Genomic DNA, 10033 nt, shown 5'->3' with positions numbered 1-10033 from the left:
AGAAGTCCCGCAGTTTGCTCTGGCAGGTCCCACCACTTCTCAGGGTGAACTGTGGAAGAATAAGTCGGTCACAGACCATGTAAATATAAGGTAAAAGGTTATAAGATTAAAATGTTAATTAAATATATGTCTAGATAAGGGGGTAATCAAATTAAAATAAATGTAAAATGTGATTTGTTTGTAATGATAATATATAGTGTACATTGTAATATAATATTCAAATGTAAATGTAAACATGCAAAGTATTATTGGGATAATAAATTGGGACTTATGGATGGGCGTTGGTGGTACATAGTAATTAAGATAATTAAGGAATTAATGTAATTAAAGTAATATTAATATTAATCATATTATGTACATCGATATCGCTATATGTTTGGTTGATAGTCTGACATCCGTCAACCTTATATAAATGTGTAGCATATGGCAGTATCGGTGATCGGTGTGAATTTGTAAGAAATACAACCACCCCTAACGGATAAAAAGGCAAGATTATTAAATCCAGTCAGTCTGTTTTGTGGGTTCCGGGCGACGCCTTGTTGCCTCGGGACCCTTACGATCTCGTCTGCATAACTAATTAGAAATAATTAAGTTAATGTTAAATAATTAGTTAATAATAATCAAGTTAATTTTTAAATAATAATATTCGAATTAATTTTTAATTAATCAGTAATAAATGTGGTTATTTTTGTGACTTCGGATATTAGTTGACTCTTGTTTATTGAGTCTTCGAACTGTGAACTTCGAATATTAATTGATTTGACTTTTCTTTTTTCTTACTAATTGTGGTGTATGGATAATAACAATAAATCGAGTTTCTTTTAATTATTATAAACTTTGGGACTTTCGATACCAATGTGAATGATACTTTTGGACTATAATCCTTGATGAAGGAATGCCATAAGGCCAAACATATTCTAATAACAATAAAATACGAGTTCTGAAGATTTCATCTGGTGTTTAATTGACTTTGTGCCCCGTGACTTCTTGGTTACTCCACGTCCATGAGGTTCCTGCCTGTTCCTCCACATTAATGAACCTCCACTTCCAAGTGCCTGAGCTAGTCAGGAAGTCGGAGGCCTTCACATGGTACAACTTTGTAAATTTCAAATTTAACATGCGTCTAGCTAGATATATAGAAAATTAGTCATGGAAAACTATACAGTCCATTGTAAAAAAAATATTATCTATATAATGGGTCAACTACGGTTGTGCAGTGAACATTCCATGATATTAAACCAATCAAAAGTGTCAAGTATGTGTGTTAATCAGTGTTGCCATCTCTTAAAGGTGGTATTATAATATAGAGCCTCCATAATTATAGTATTTGGGAAAAAAATAGGGTACCTACGCTTTGTCATCTGATTAAAATTTATAGGTTTTTTTTTGTTTCTCCGAAAAAAAATAACAGAGAATTTGAGAAACTCCGAGTCCTCCTTTTATTTAGGTACTTCTTCTGACCAAAAATGCTTACTAAAGAATTCAAGAAATTTCTATTCAAACCAAAGTCAAGGGATTTTATTATGTTTTTAGAGCATTTTTTTTCCAATTTCTCCAAATTTTCTTAAATTGCAAAATTATAGTTCTTGGCACAAATATATCGAACGGAAATATCGAAATTTTAGTACTTTTTATCGACATATTTTTTTCGATATTTAAAATTATAGTATTTTGTGCGTATAAGACCTATTTTATATCGTGCATAGTACGAGGACCAAAATTATAGTACAAATACTATAATTATACTACGGTTGGCAACACTGGTTAATAACGTTCCATAGACATCAAAATTACCAATAGGTGACTATAGAGAAAAGTATTCTTCATTCAAATTAAACAGTCGGCATTTTAAATTCAAATTTTGACGATAGATAGAGATTTGAGATAGACTCTCAATATTTTTAAATTTTGCACATTTTATTTATTTAATTTTGCGCAAAAATGCGGTTCTATATTGACAATGAAGTACCGGACATTATGTTTGAGATGGGGAATCGTTTATGGCTTACGGGCGTAGACATTAACGGCCCACATGCTCAGCGTAGGTCAAAATGGAACTTTTATGGTATTTTCGAAAGACATTTGGTATTTTCAAAGCATAACCTAGACATTCCTTAAACGTTGTTGATAATCTATTTATATAATTATGAAGCCTTATTGTCCTTTATATTTATTTTAAACATTGGATGACTGCATAAAGTATTTTTATTACATAAAATAGTATTCTTTTAAACCTATCGCTCTATGTTTTACAATATAACTGTGAACCGCACTTCCATTATAAATTACAAGCTCCTCCCATTTAGTAGACAACAGCGCCAGAAGCGTAGCCAAGAAGATGTTTCAGAAGAGTACTGAACCTGCATAATTCCCGTGTTATCGATACAAAGAATTTCATGTAAAACAGATTTTATTTATTTATAAAAATCAATGTTTTTTTTTTTTTGCAGTTCACCGTGAGCTGTTGTATTGTAAAAATATGGCCATATAGTAAGTATTAAGATCGATTTCATGTCCAAATAAAATACTTTAAAATACTTGATAAAGATGAGAATGATAAGACCGCAGAATTACAATAAGTAAGTTAATTAGAAATGGGATCATATTCTATATATTTTAAAAGAATTCGGAATGATCCAACAGTAGGTTAGCAAGTGCACGTGAAATGTTCCACGAAAAAGGCGTAATTTTTGATCTCAATGCTATATGGCCATTTATTTCCATTATCACGGTGAGCCGCATACGTAGAATTTACATATAACCAACTTATTCTTCAATGACGACTATCTTTTACCTTTTCACCTTATTTACATTCACTATGTCAGTGATAGTAATATATTATATACCTACTTTTACTTCTTGTGTCATGTGGCGCATTGGCTTATCATTTCCATATTACTTCTTTTGAATAAATTCAAGAATAATTAGTGGTGAGGATATTCAGAAAGCACTCCATGCTTGACGTCAATTTGAAGAATAAGAACACCATTGAGTACCTAGGTATATGCCATAGTATGATTGAATTAAATGTCCGGCTTATAACATTTCACGAGTGACATGTCCAGACAGTTGGCATTTCAGCAGATTGACGACATCTGTCACATCGCGTACTCTCGCCTGCTTCCATAGATTATGTACATTAGTTTTTGAAGTTGAAAGTGTTAAAAGGTCAAAAGATTGTCTTTTTTTAGCATAACTATCAATATTTTATCATGTAGATCAAGGTTTACCAAACTTTTTCTGCAATGGAACACTTTGCAAACCCGGAAATTTTAACGGAACTTTTAGCTTATTTTTTAGATTGATTCCTACTAGTTGAAATTTAAAAAAAGGTGTTATTAAAACACATTATTTATTTAGTGATTACATATTTTTAAATATGCAATATATAAAAATATATAAACTTAAAAATATGAATAAATAAAGCACTTAGGTAATGACTTTGATAATTTTGAGTCCTTGAATTGCATATATTCTTGATATCAGGCACTGCTACCTCGTACATTTCACCACATTTTTTAATACATCTTTTCCATTATTTTTTTAACTCGCCGGGAGTAGGGAAGGGTTCACAATAAATAACTCAGCGTAATTTAACTGTTATATTTTCACTAAGTCTCTTAAATAACTTCTCACAATAACTTAAATTTAATACAATAGCTTTATCTTATAACATTATTATCTTTACTCGCAACTTAACATTTCGTTCTTAACATAACGTCATCTCACTCGAAAGAGCTTTTTTCTACTGCTTTTTTTTTGATTTTATTTATCCTGTTTGCTTCCTAGCCTTGGAGCGTCGACAGGCTATGCGACATATTGTACGAGGTATCTCAACCAATCCCGATCGACCTGTCTATATCACGCCACTCTAACCCTTTAAGGTGGACTGATTCTAATATTAATATAATTAATACTACTTATTTAATATTATTATGATTACTTAGTAAATATTTTTTATTATATTTGAATGGTAGCTAGGAGGAGGGTTACTTACTTATTCAAGACCAGCTGACTACTATACTGGAGGGCGATGATCCGGTCTTTTCGTACCCTAAAGGGGCCGTTTGCTGAAGGCAGACAGTTCTGTCGGTATTAGCACAATATTGGTAAGTTGCATTCTAATATCTGGTGTGGCGTCCAGCTTGTTCCTGCACTTTGACTTCGTTGCAGCATAAATAGAAAATCCCGCTTCGGATAAATGATAGTAGAAAACGGAAGTAAAACAATCATGCCCCCTACATCCTGAAGTGGGCCCTCAGGCTAGGATCTTTAGCGGCCCTCCTACCTATATCTAATTTTAAGGCAGTGTAACACATCACAATAACATTTTTCAAGTTTTGTTATAGCTCAAATTAAGGGCCCTTATTCAGTGTATTTGTAACTATTTTTTCTATTTTTAATACATTTACTTTCATTTCACAAAAATTACATCGTTCAAATATTTAATTTAAAATTAACAAATGTTAATAGTCATGAAGTATATATACTTTTTTTAACTATTAAAGCAAATTTGTGCTCTGTATTTATTTTAATTATCTGACAACCCGCCACGCCGGGTCCAACTAGAGTCTGTGTCCTCAGGCTAAGGCCCTGTCAGCCCCCCCCTTGTGGGGGCCATGATAACAATCACTAATAGCTTGTTTTGAAAAGTTGGGGTACTCTTCTGACAGACTCGCCCAGAAATCATTTAATGGCTGATCTTCAAATCAGAGTCACTAATTAAATCAATAAGATTTTCATAGTCACCTGCGCTTAAGCATACTGGTTTAGCTGTCACGGAAAATGGATTCCGAGCCCAGGAATCGTCCATAGTAGTTTTTAGAAAATATTGCAAAGGTTTATAAAACCTTTCCAAATTGTCGCGGAACACCTATTTAGGTTCGGCGGTTAACATAGTTACTAATAGTCTAATACAGTATTTCCCAATTTATTTTTGTCACAGAACTCTTAGAGGAACAAACGGGGAAATTTTTCGGTGTGAATGTCTTATTCAAGAAATTCCTGAAAGTGTTGGGAAATATTCATAAAAATCGCTACATGTAAAACGTGGGTAAATCTGTTATACCTACAGCTGAGATTCGAAATTGCAATGGGGTGTTAGAGACAAAGTTTGGATAACCAATAAATGTTTGTTATGAGAAAACAATGTGTATGATTGAAATTAAATTGTATTTGATAAACTGTTTTGTTTTTTTTGCCTGTCGCCTGCTTCCAAATAAGTACATTGATTTCTGCTACTGAAGGAGTTAAAAGGTCATAAGATTGTCTTAATTTAGCATCGCTATCAATAATTTATTATGTAGATAAGTACATACACTATGTCAGTATAAAAAATGGCATGTTCAGAGTGGTATTCGTGTAATTTGGAAAATAATTAACAACTTCTGGAGTTTTGTTTTTTGAACGTGTTTATTATAATCTTATTTTTCTTTGATAAATTATGAAAACTAATATCGACAAAGTTGAGCTCTATATATAGCATTGCCAGTTAGTGTAATGATACAGTATTTTTCAATTAATTTTGATCACAAAACCGTTGTATATGTGGCTATCAATGGTTTTGTGACAACTGAACAGTGTCAGCAAAACCTATGACATACGAATCGCTTTCCAAATAATGTTATTTATTTATTCATTAAATTTTGCAAATTCTTTGTATACATTTTACACACAATCGAATTACCACTAAGTAAGCACTTTGTTTACCTTAGTAATATATATATATTTTTTAGAATTTTTAATAACCATGTCCTTGCTTTTTCGTACAAGATGGTTGTTAGTAATTTTGAACAATCGCAAACACCCAGGCTTTGAGAAAAACACATAAATGTTTTTGTCATGAACGGGAATCGAACCTAGAACTCTCGGCTGGAAGACCAGCGCCTTACCCACTGCACCACGAGAGCCGCCTCAGTGATATATATAATAAACGTTTATTATATTTTCTCACCAAATGCCTGAGATACTGAGGTAAGCATTTTCCATCGTGAGGGGTTTAATAAAATAGTGTCGGGAGGAAACAGTCAGTCTTTCCGTAATATTCACTTGATAAACTTGTATCTTGCTAGAGAACTTATTGCCTTGGAATTTAACATTTACCTCTGTTATATTATACCGATTGTACCCTTGTACTTATGTAACCATTGTTAAATAAAAATAACATCCGACCACCATTTAACACTGTTATCCAAGCTATGTGGATAACAGGCACCGCTAGCTCAGGGTACTGGGTTTCCACACTATCTCTCTGATGAATTCCAATCCTGTTACGGAAAGGACCATCGAAATCAATTGGTATTCGATGGATAATGTTTACCATACCGCTGCAGGAGTCAATTGCGAGCACTGAAAACTTGACTCCATTGGACGCCAAAGCCTTTTCTATGAAAGAAAAGAACATAATATTATGGGATACAATTAAATTAAATGAAACACCGTGATAATTTAACCTCACTGCATTTAATGAAAATGTAATTAAAAGTCAATGGTACAAAAATGGCGACATGAGGCCATAGAAAAATCACCACCGTTCATAAACGACGATGTTAAAATACATAAATATTTACGTTATACAAAAGACACAATATTAGCGTCTGCAAATTAAAATATTAACACAATAAGTTCTCAGCAACTAACCTAACTTAAACTAAAATATCCACATGTGAGTGAGGTTATAATTAGAACAAATACTTAAAATTAATTAATACTAAAAAAATGAAATTGAAATGTATTTACAGCCGATTGGCAATTTGCCAAGCGGGAATCGCTCCTCCCACGTCCTCTCGTTCCCAAGGGTCAACCAGAAAGAAAATATCCAAACAAAATTCGATCGCCTGACATCGATCCCCCCCACCACTTATCCAACCCGGAAGCTTGAAGTGCCAACCGCAGGATTTTTGTGTTGCCCGCGAGAAAAAAAACCTCTCCACTAATTATGATTGTTAATTAGCCCGTTGGTGACGTCTGCAACGTCACAATACCCCATCAGTCGGGAGAAATTGACGCCGCAAGAGTCAATTTGTTTGTGACCACAGCATTCCTTGGGTCTTCTGATGGCGGACTGTCTCCTCTTGAATGAAGGAAGGGTGTCTCGTTTTCTTAGAAGCGGGTCCCTCAGTGGCGCAGGACAACCAACTGGCTTCGGTGGAATTTTGGTCCGGGTGAAAAGTGGTGACGGGGCGAAGCAGTCGATCCGCTGATCTAAGAGTCTTCTGGATCCTTTTCTGGATGAGACTGCGTTGGCACTCCCTGATTCCTTCTTGCCTCCTCAGTTAACCTTGTGTTAAAACATTTGCCTTTTTTTAAATTTGCATTTTAACTTAACCTATATATAATTAAATGAGACTAACATGACCATTCAGGTACATGTTTGGATCTGAGAGTTCTCAAAAGTGAGGTGCTCACACAATATTGAGCATACAAGAAACTTATTGCGCATCCTCGAACAATGAGGGTTTATTAACACCTAAATACAATATTGCTTATGCTATTGTCACCTTGCGCTGGCCTTGTATGTGAACCCCTATTACTGAGTTTAAATCAATAATGCTTTTCTTTTAAAACAAGAAATTAACAATATCGTTAAGCAAAAATATAGCTTTACAATAATAACTGGGACATAATTCTCCCAAACAATGTCAAGAGATTCGGTCGATCGAACGACCAAATTGTTTCAGTTGGCAGGCAGTCAGATTTATGTTCGCGCATCAATCCGACTGCCTGAAAACTTCATCGTACAACGGACGATAGAAATTCTCTCAGGCGAAAGTGTCGCCTCCAACAAAAAAAATATATTTAATCAACTACAAAAGTTCGTGCCCATGCACTAGATTGATTATTTGAGAGCAAAGGCTCCCCGTCTTAGACTGTTATGCTTAAGCAAGCTACAACAAATCATGCTCGTTTGCTCGTGGAGCGACCATTCCTTGGTATTGTGGCATGGGTGAAGCCCAAGCTTACCTTAAATCTTAATATTGAATACTGAAATATGCAAGATGTTCTTAACTCATCATGCTTTCTTACTGTTGCTTCCTAAGCAAAAACAGTAAGAGGGGTTTATTCTAGGGAAACATAAGAAATGTGATGCAGCTGGAGACGGTGGTCGCGGGCGACTCTCCCAAACCTTTCCTTGCAAGAAAACTACAATACAATAAAGTCCTAATGCCACGTAGGCTTAAATATTTTATACATGAATAGATACCTCCGATTAATCGCGCGGAAGCTATATATTGTTATTTTAATCGCATGACTCTATACCCTATGAACTGCAATCAGCGTTGTATGGTGGGGACCCCGACAGCAGCCAAGGCTCATTCTTCGAGACTACGCTACTCCTGTGATGTGTGTGCTTACATGCTAGTTTTATAAATTACTCCGCCCCAAACACTGCGAAGTCCCTCCAGACAAGCTGAGAGTTCTTCATGCGTTCTTCGAGCGTACGCTCCCCTGGCGCTTCTTATAACTAAAATGATCTTATGCTAATGCGCATGGGTTGCGCACCACCTATGAACAACATGACATTACCAAGAATTTAAACAGAGTTTGCTCAGGTTTGCCAGTGACGCGAGCCTCCTTCAGACTTGTATCTGAATTTAGGATAAAATTTTGCGATGTGTCGATTGACATCATCTTATTGCCCGATCTTTATGCCAATCTGTTTTCTGAAATAAATGATGCTACAAGCCTCTAGAAAATGCAGGTTAGGCACCCCCGTTTGTTCAAGTCTCGTTGAACCAAACATAGTTTACTATGCTATATTAGAGATTGCATCTGGGACCTCTGCTCAGAGCTGCTGGTACGAAACCCCTCAAGATACCACAATCAACGAGTACTTGATGGTCTCAATTACTACAAAAAAAATTAAAAAAACACGACAAAATCCAGACCTAAGCACAGGCCACTGCTTTTCCCAGCTGGGTCGTCTGTCAATCGTTTGCATGAACCAAACTTTAACACCATGCACACGATTTGCAAATTACCAAGCATAATTCATAAGCATGAATTCCATTTCGTTGGCTTTCGCACAACTGCAATTCTCTTAGCTTTACTATTATTAAAATAAAACAAATATCAAACTTGCGATCATCTCCACTCACAAACCAGACTCCACCAGAGTTCTTGGCCAATGCAAGGCACTTCACTCTGCGTGAGTCAGTAGATAATCAACCCATCCATTTTGAACTGGATGTATCAGACTTATCAAGATCTGACACGCACAACTGAGAAACTGTATGTCGCCCTCAGCGGCTATTTAAGATGTGCGCAAACTAGCAACAATAATACGTTTCTTATAAGGAAGAAACGGATATTCTTTTTCAGAAGAAACTGAAAACATCATTGTGGAGGTCCACACACAAGCTCACCGCTTACAATAACTAGGTAACATTACAATTTAAAACACTTAACTCTATTGGACTCGTGAACCACCGCTTCGGACTGCAGTGTGCCGAAGTCACCAGGAGGTGGAGCGTACAAATGCGGCTGGCATGCCGATGGTCACTCGCAGACAAACTCCTGTTGACCTCGACAGCAACTGCACTCCGCACGACGTCCCAGCATCAGACAACACGTACAATAGAATACAGCGACTGAAACTTAAAACAATTTTATGTATACAAAGACAGTAAATGAAACTGCTTTACAACTGTGTAAGGTGATAAACCTATCACGATCCTACATGAATTGAAATCAAATAGATTATTTTCTTGTATTTGACAATTTAATCAAATATATTCTTCTATATTGCAAATAGATCAATGCATCTTGCATTTAAAAGCTTTGGATATTAACTAATTGACATGTCTCACAATACTTTCACAGTGAAAGATATTTATATAACATTTTTATATAACATTAAACTATTTGACTGTTAATATAACATAAAGCTTAATCCTTAACATTGTGTGGTGCACTAGAAAAACAGCACAAGTTAACCTAATGTAATCCTAAATATATTACACATTTTAATCTAACATGAAATTATATCACATTGATTATCACAGGAATGTAATATTTGTACTTACAAAAATAT

The sequence above is a fragment of the Rhyacophila brunnea genome, unplaced genomic scaffold (genome assembly GCF_057557595.1).
Source record: "Rhyacophila brunnea isolate RB1 unplaced genomic scaffold, BYU_Rbru_1.0 scaffold_24, whole genome shotgun sequence".
NCBI classification, from domain to species: domain Eukaryota; kingdom Metazoa; phylum Arthropoda; class Insecta; order Trichoptera; family Rhyacophilidae; genus Rhyacophila; species Rhyacophila brunnea.
The sequence above is the reverse complement of the archived record's forward strand: the minus strand, read 5'-3'. Positions refer to the sequence as shown.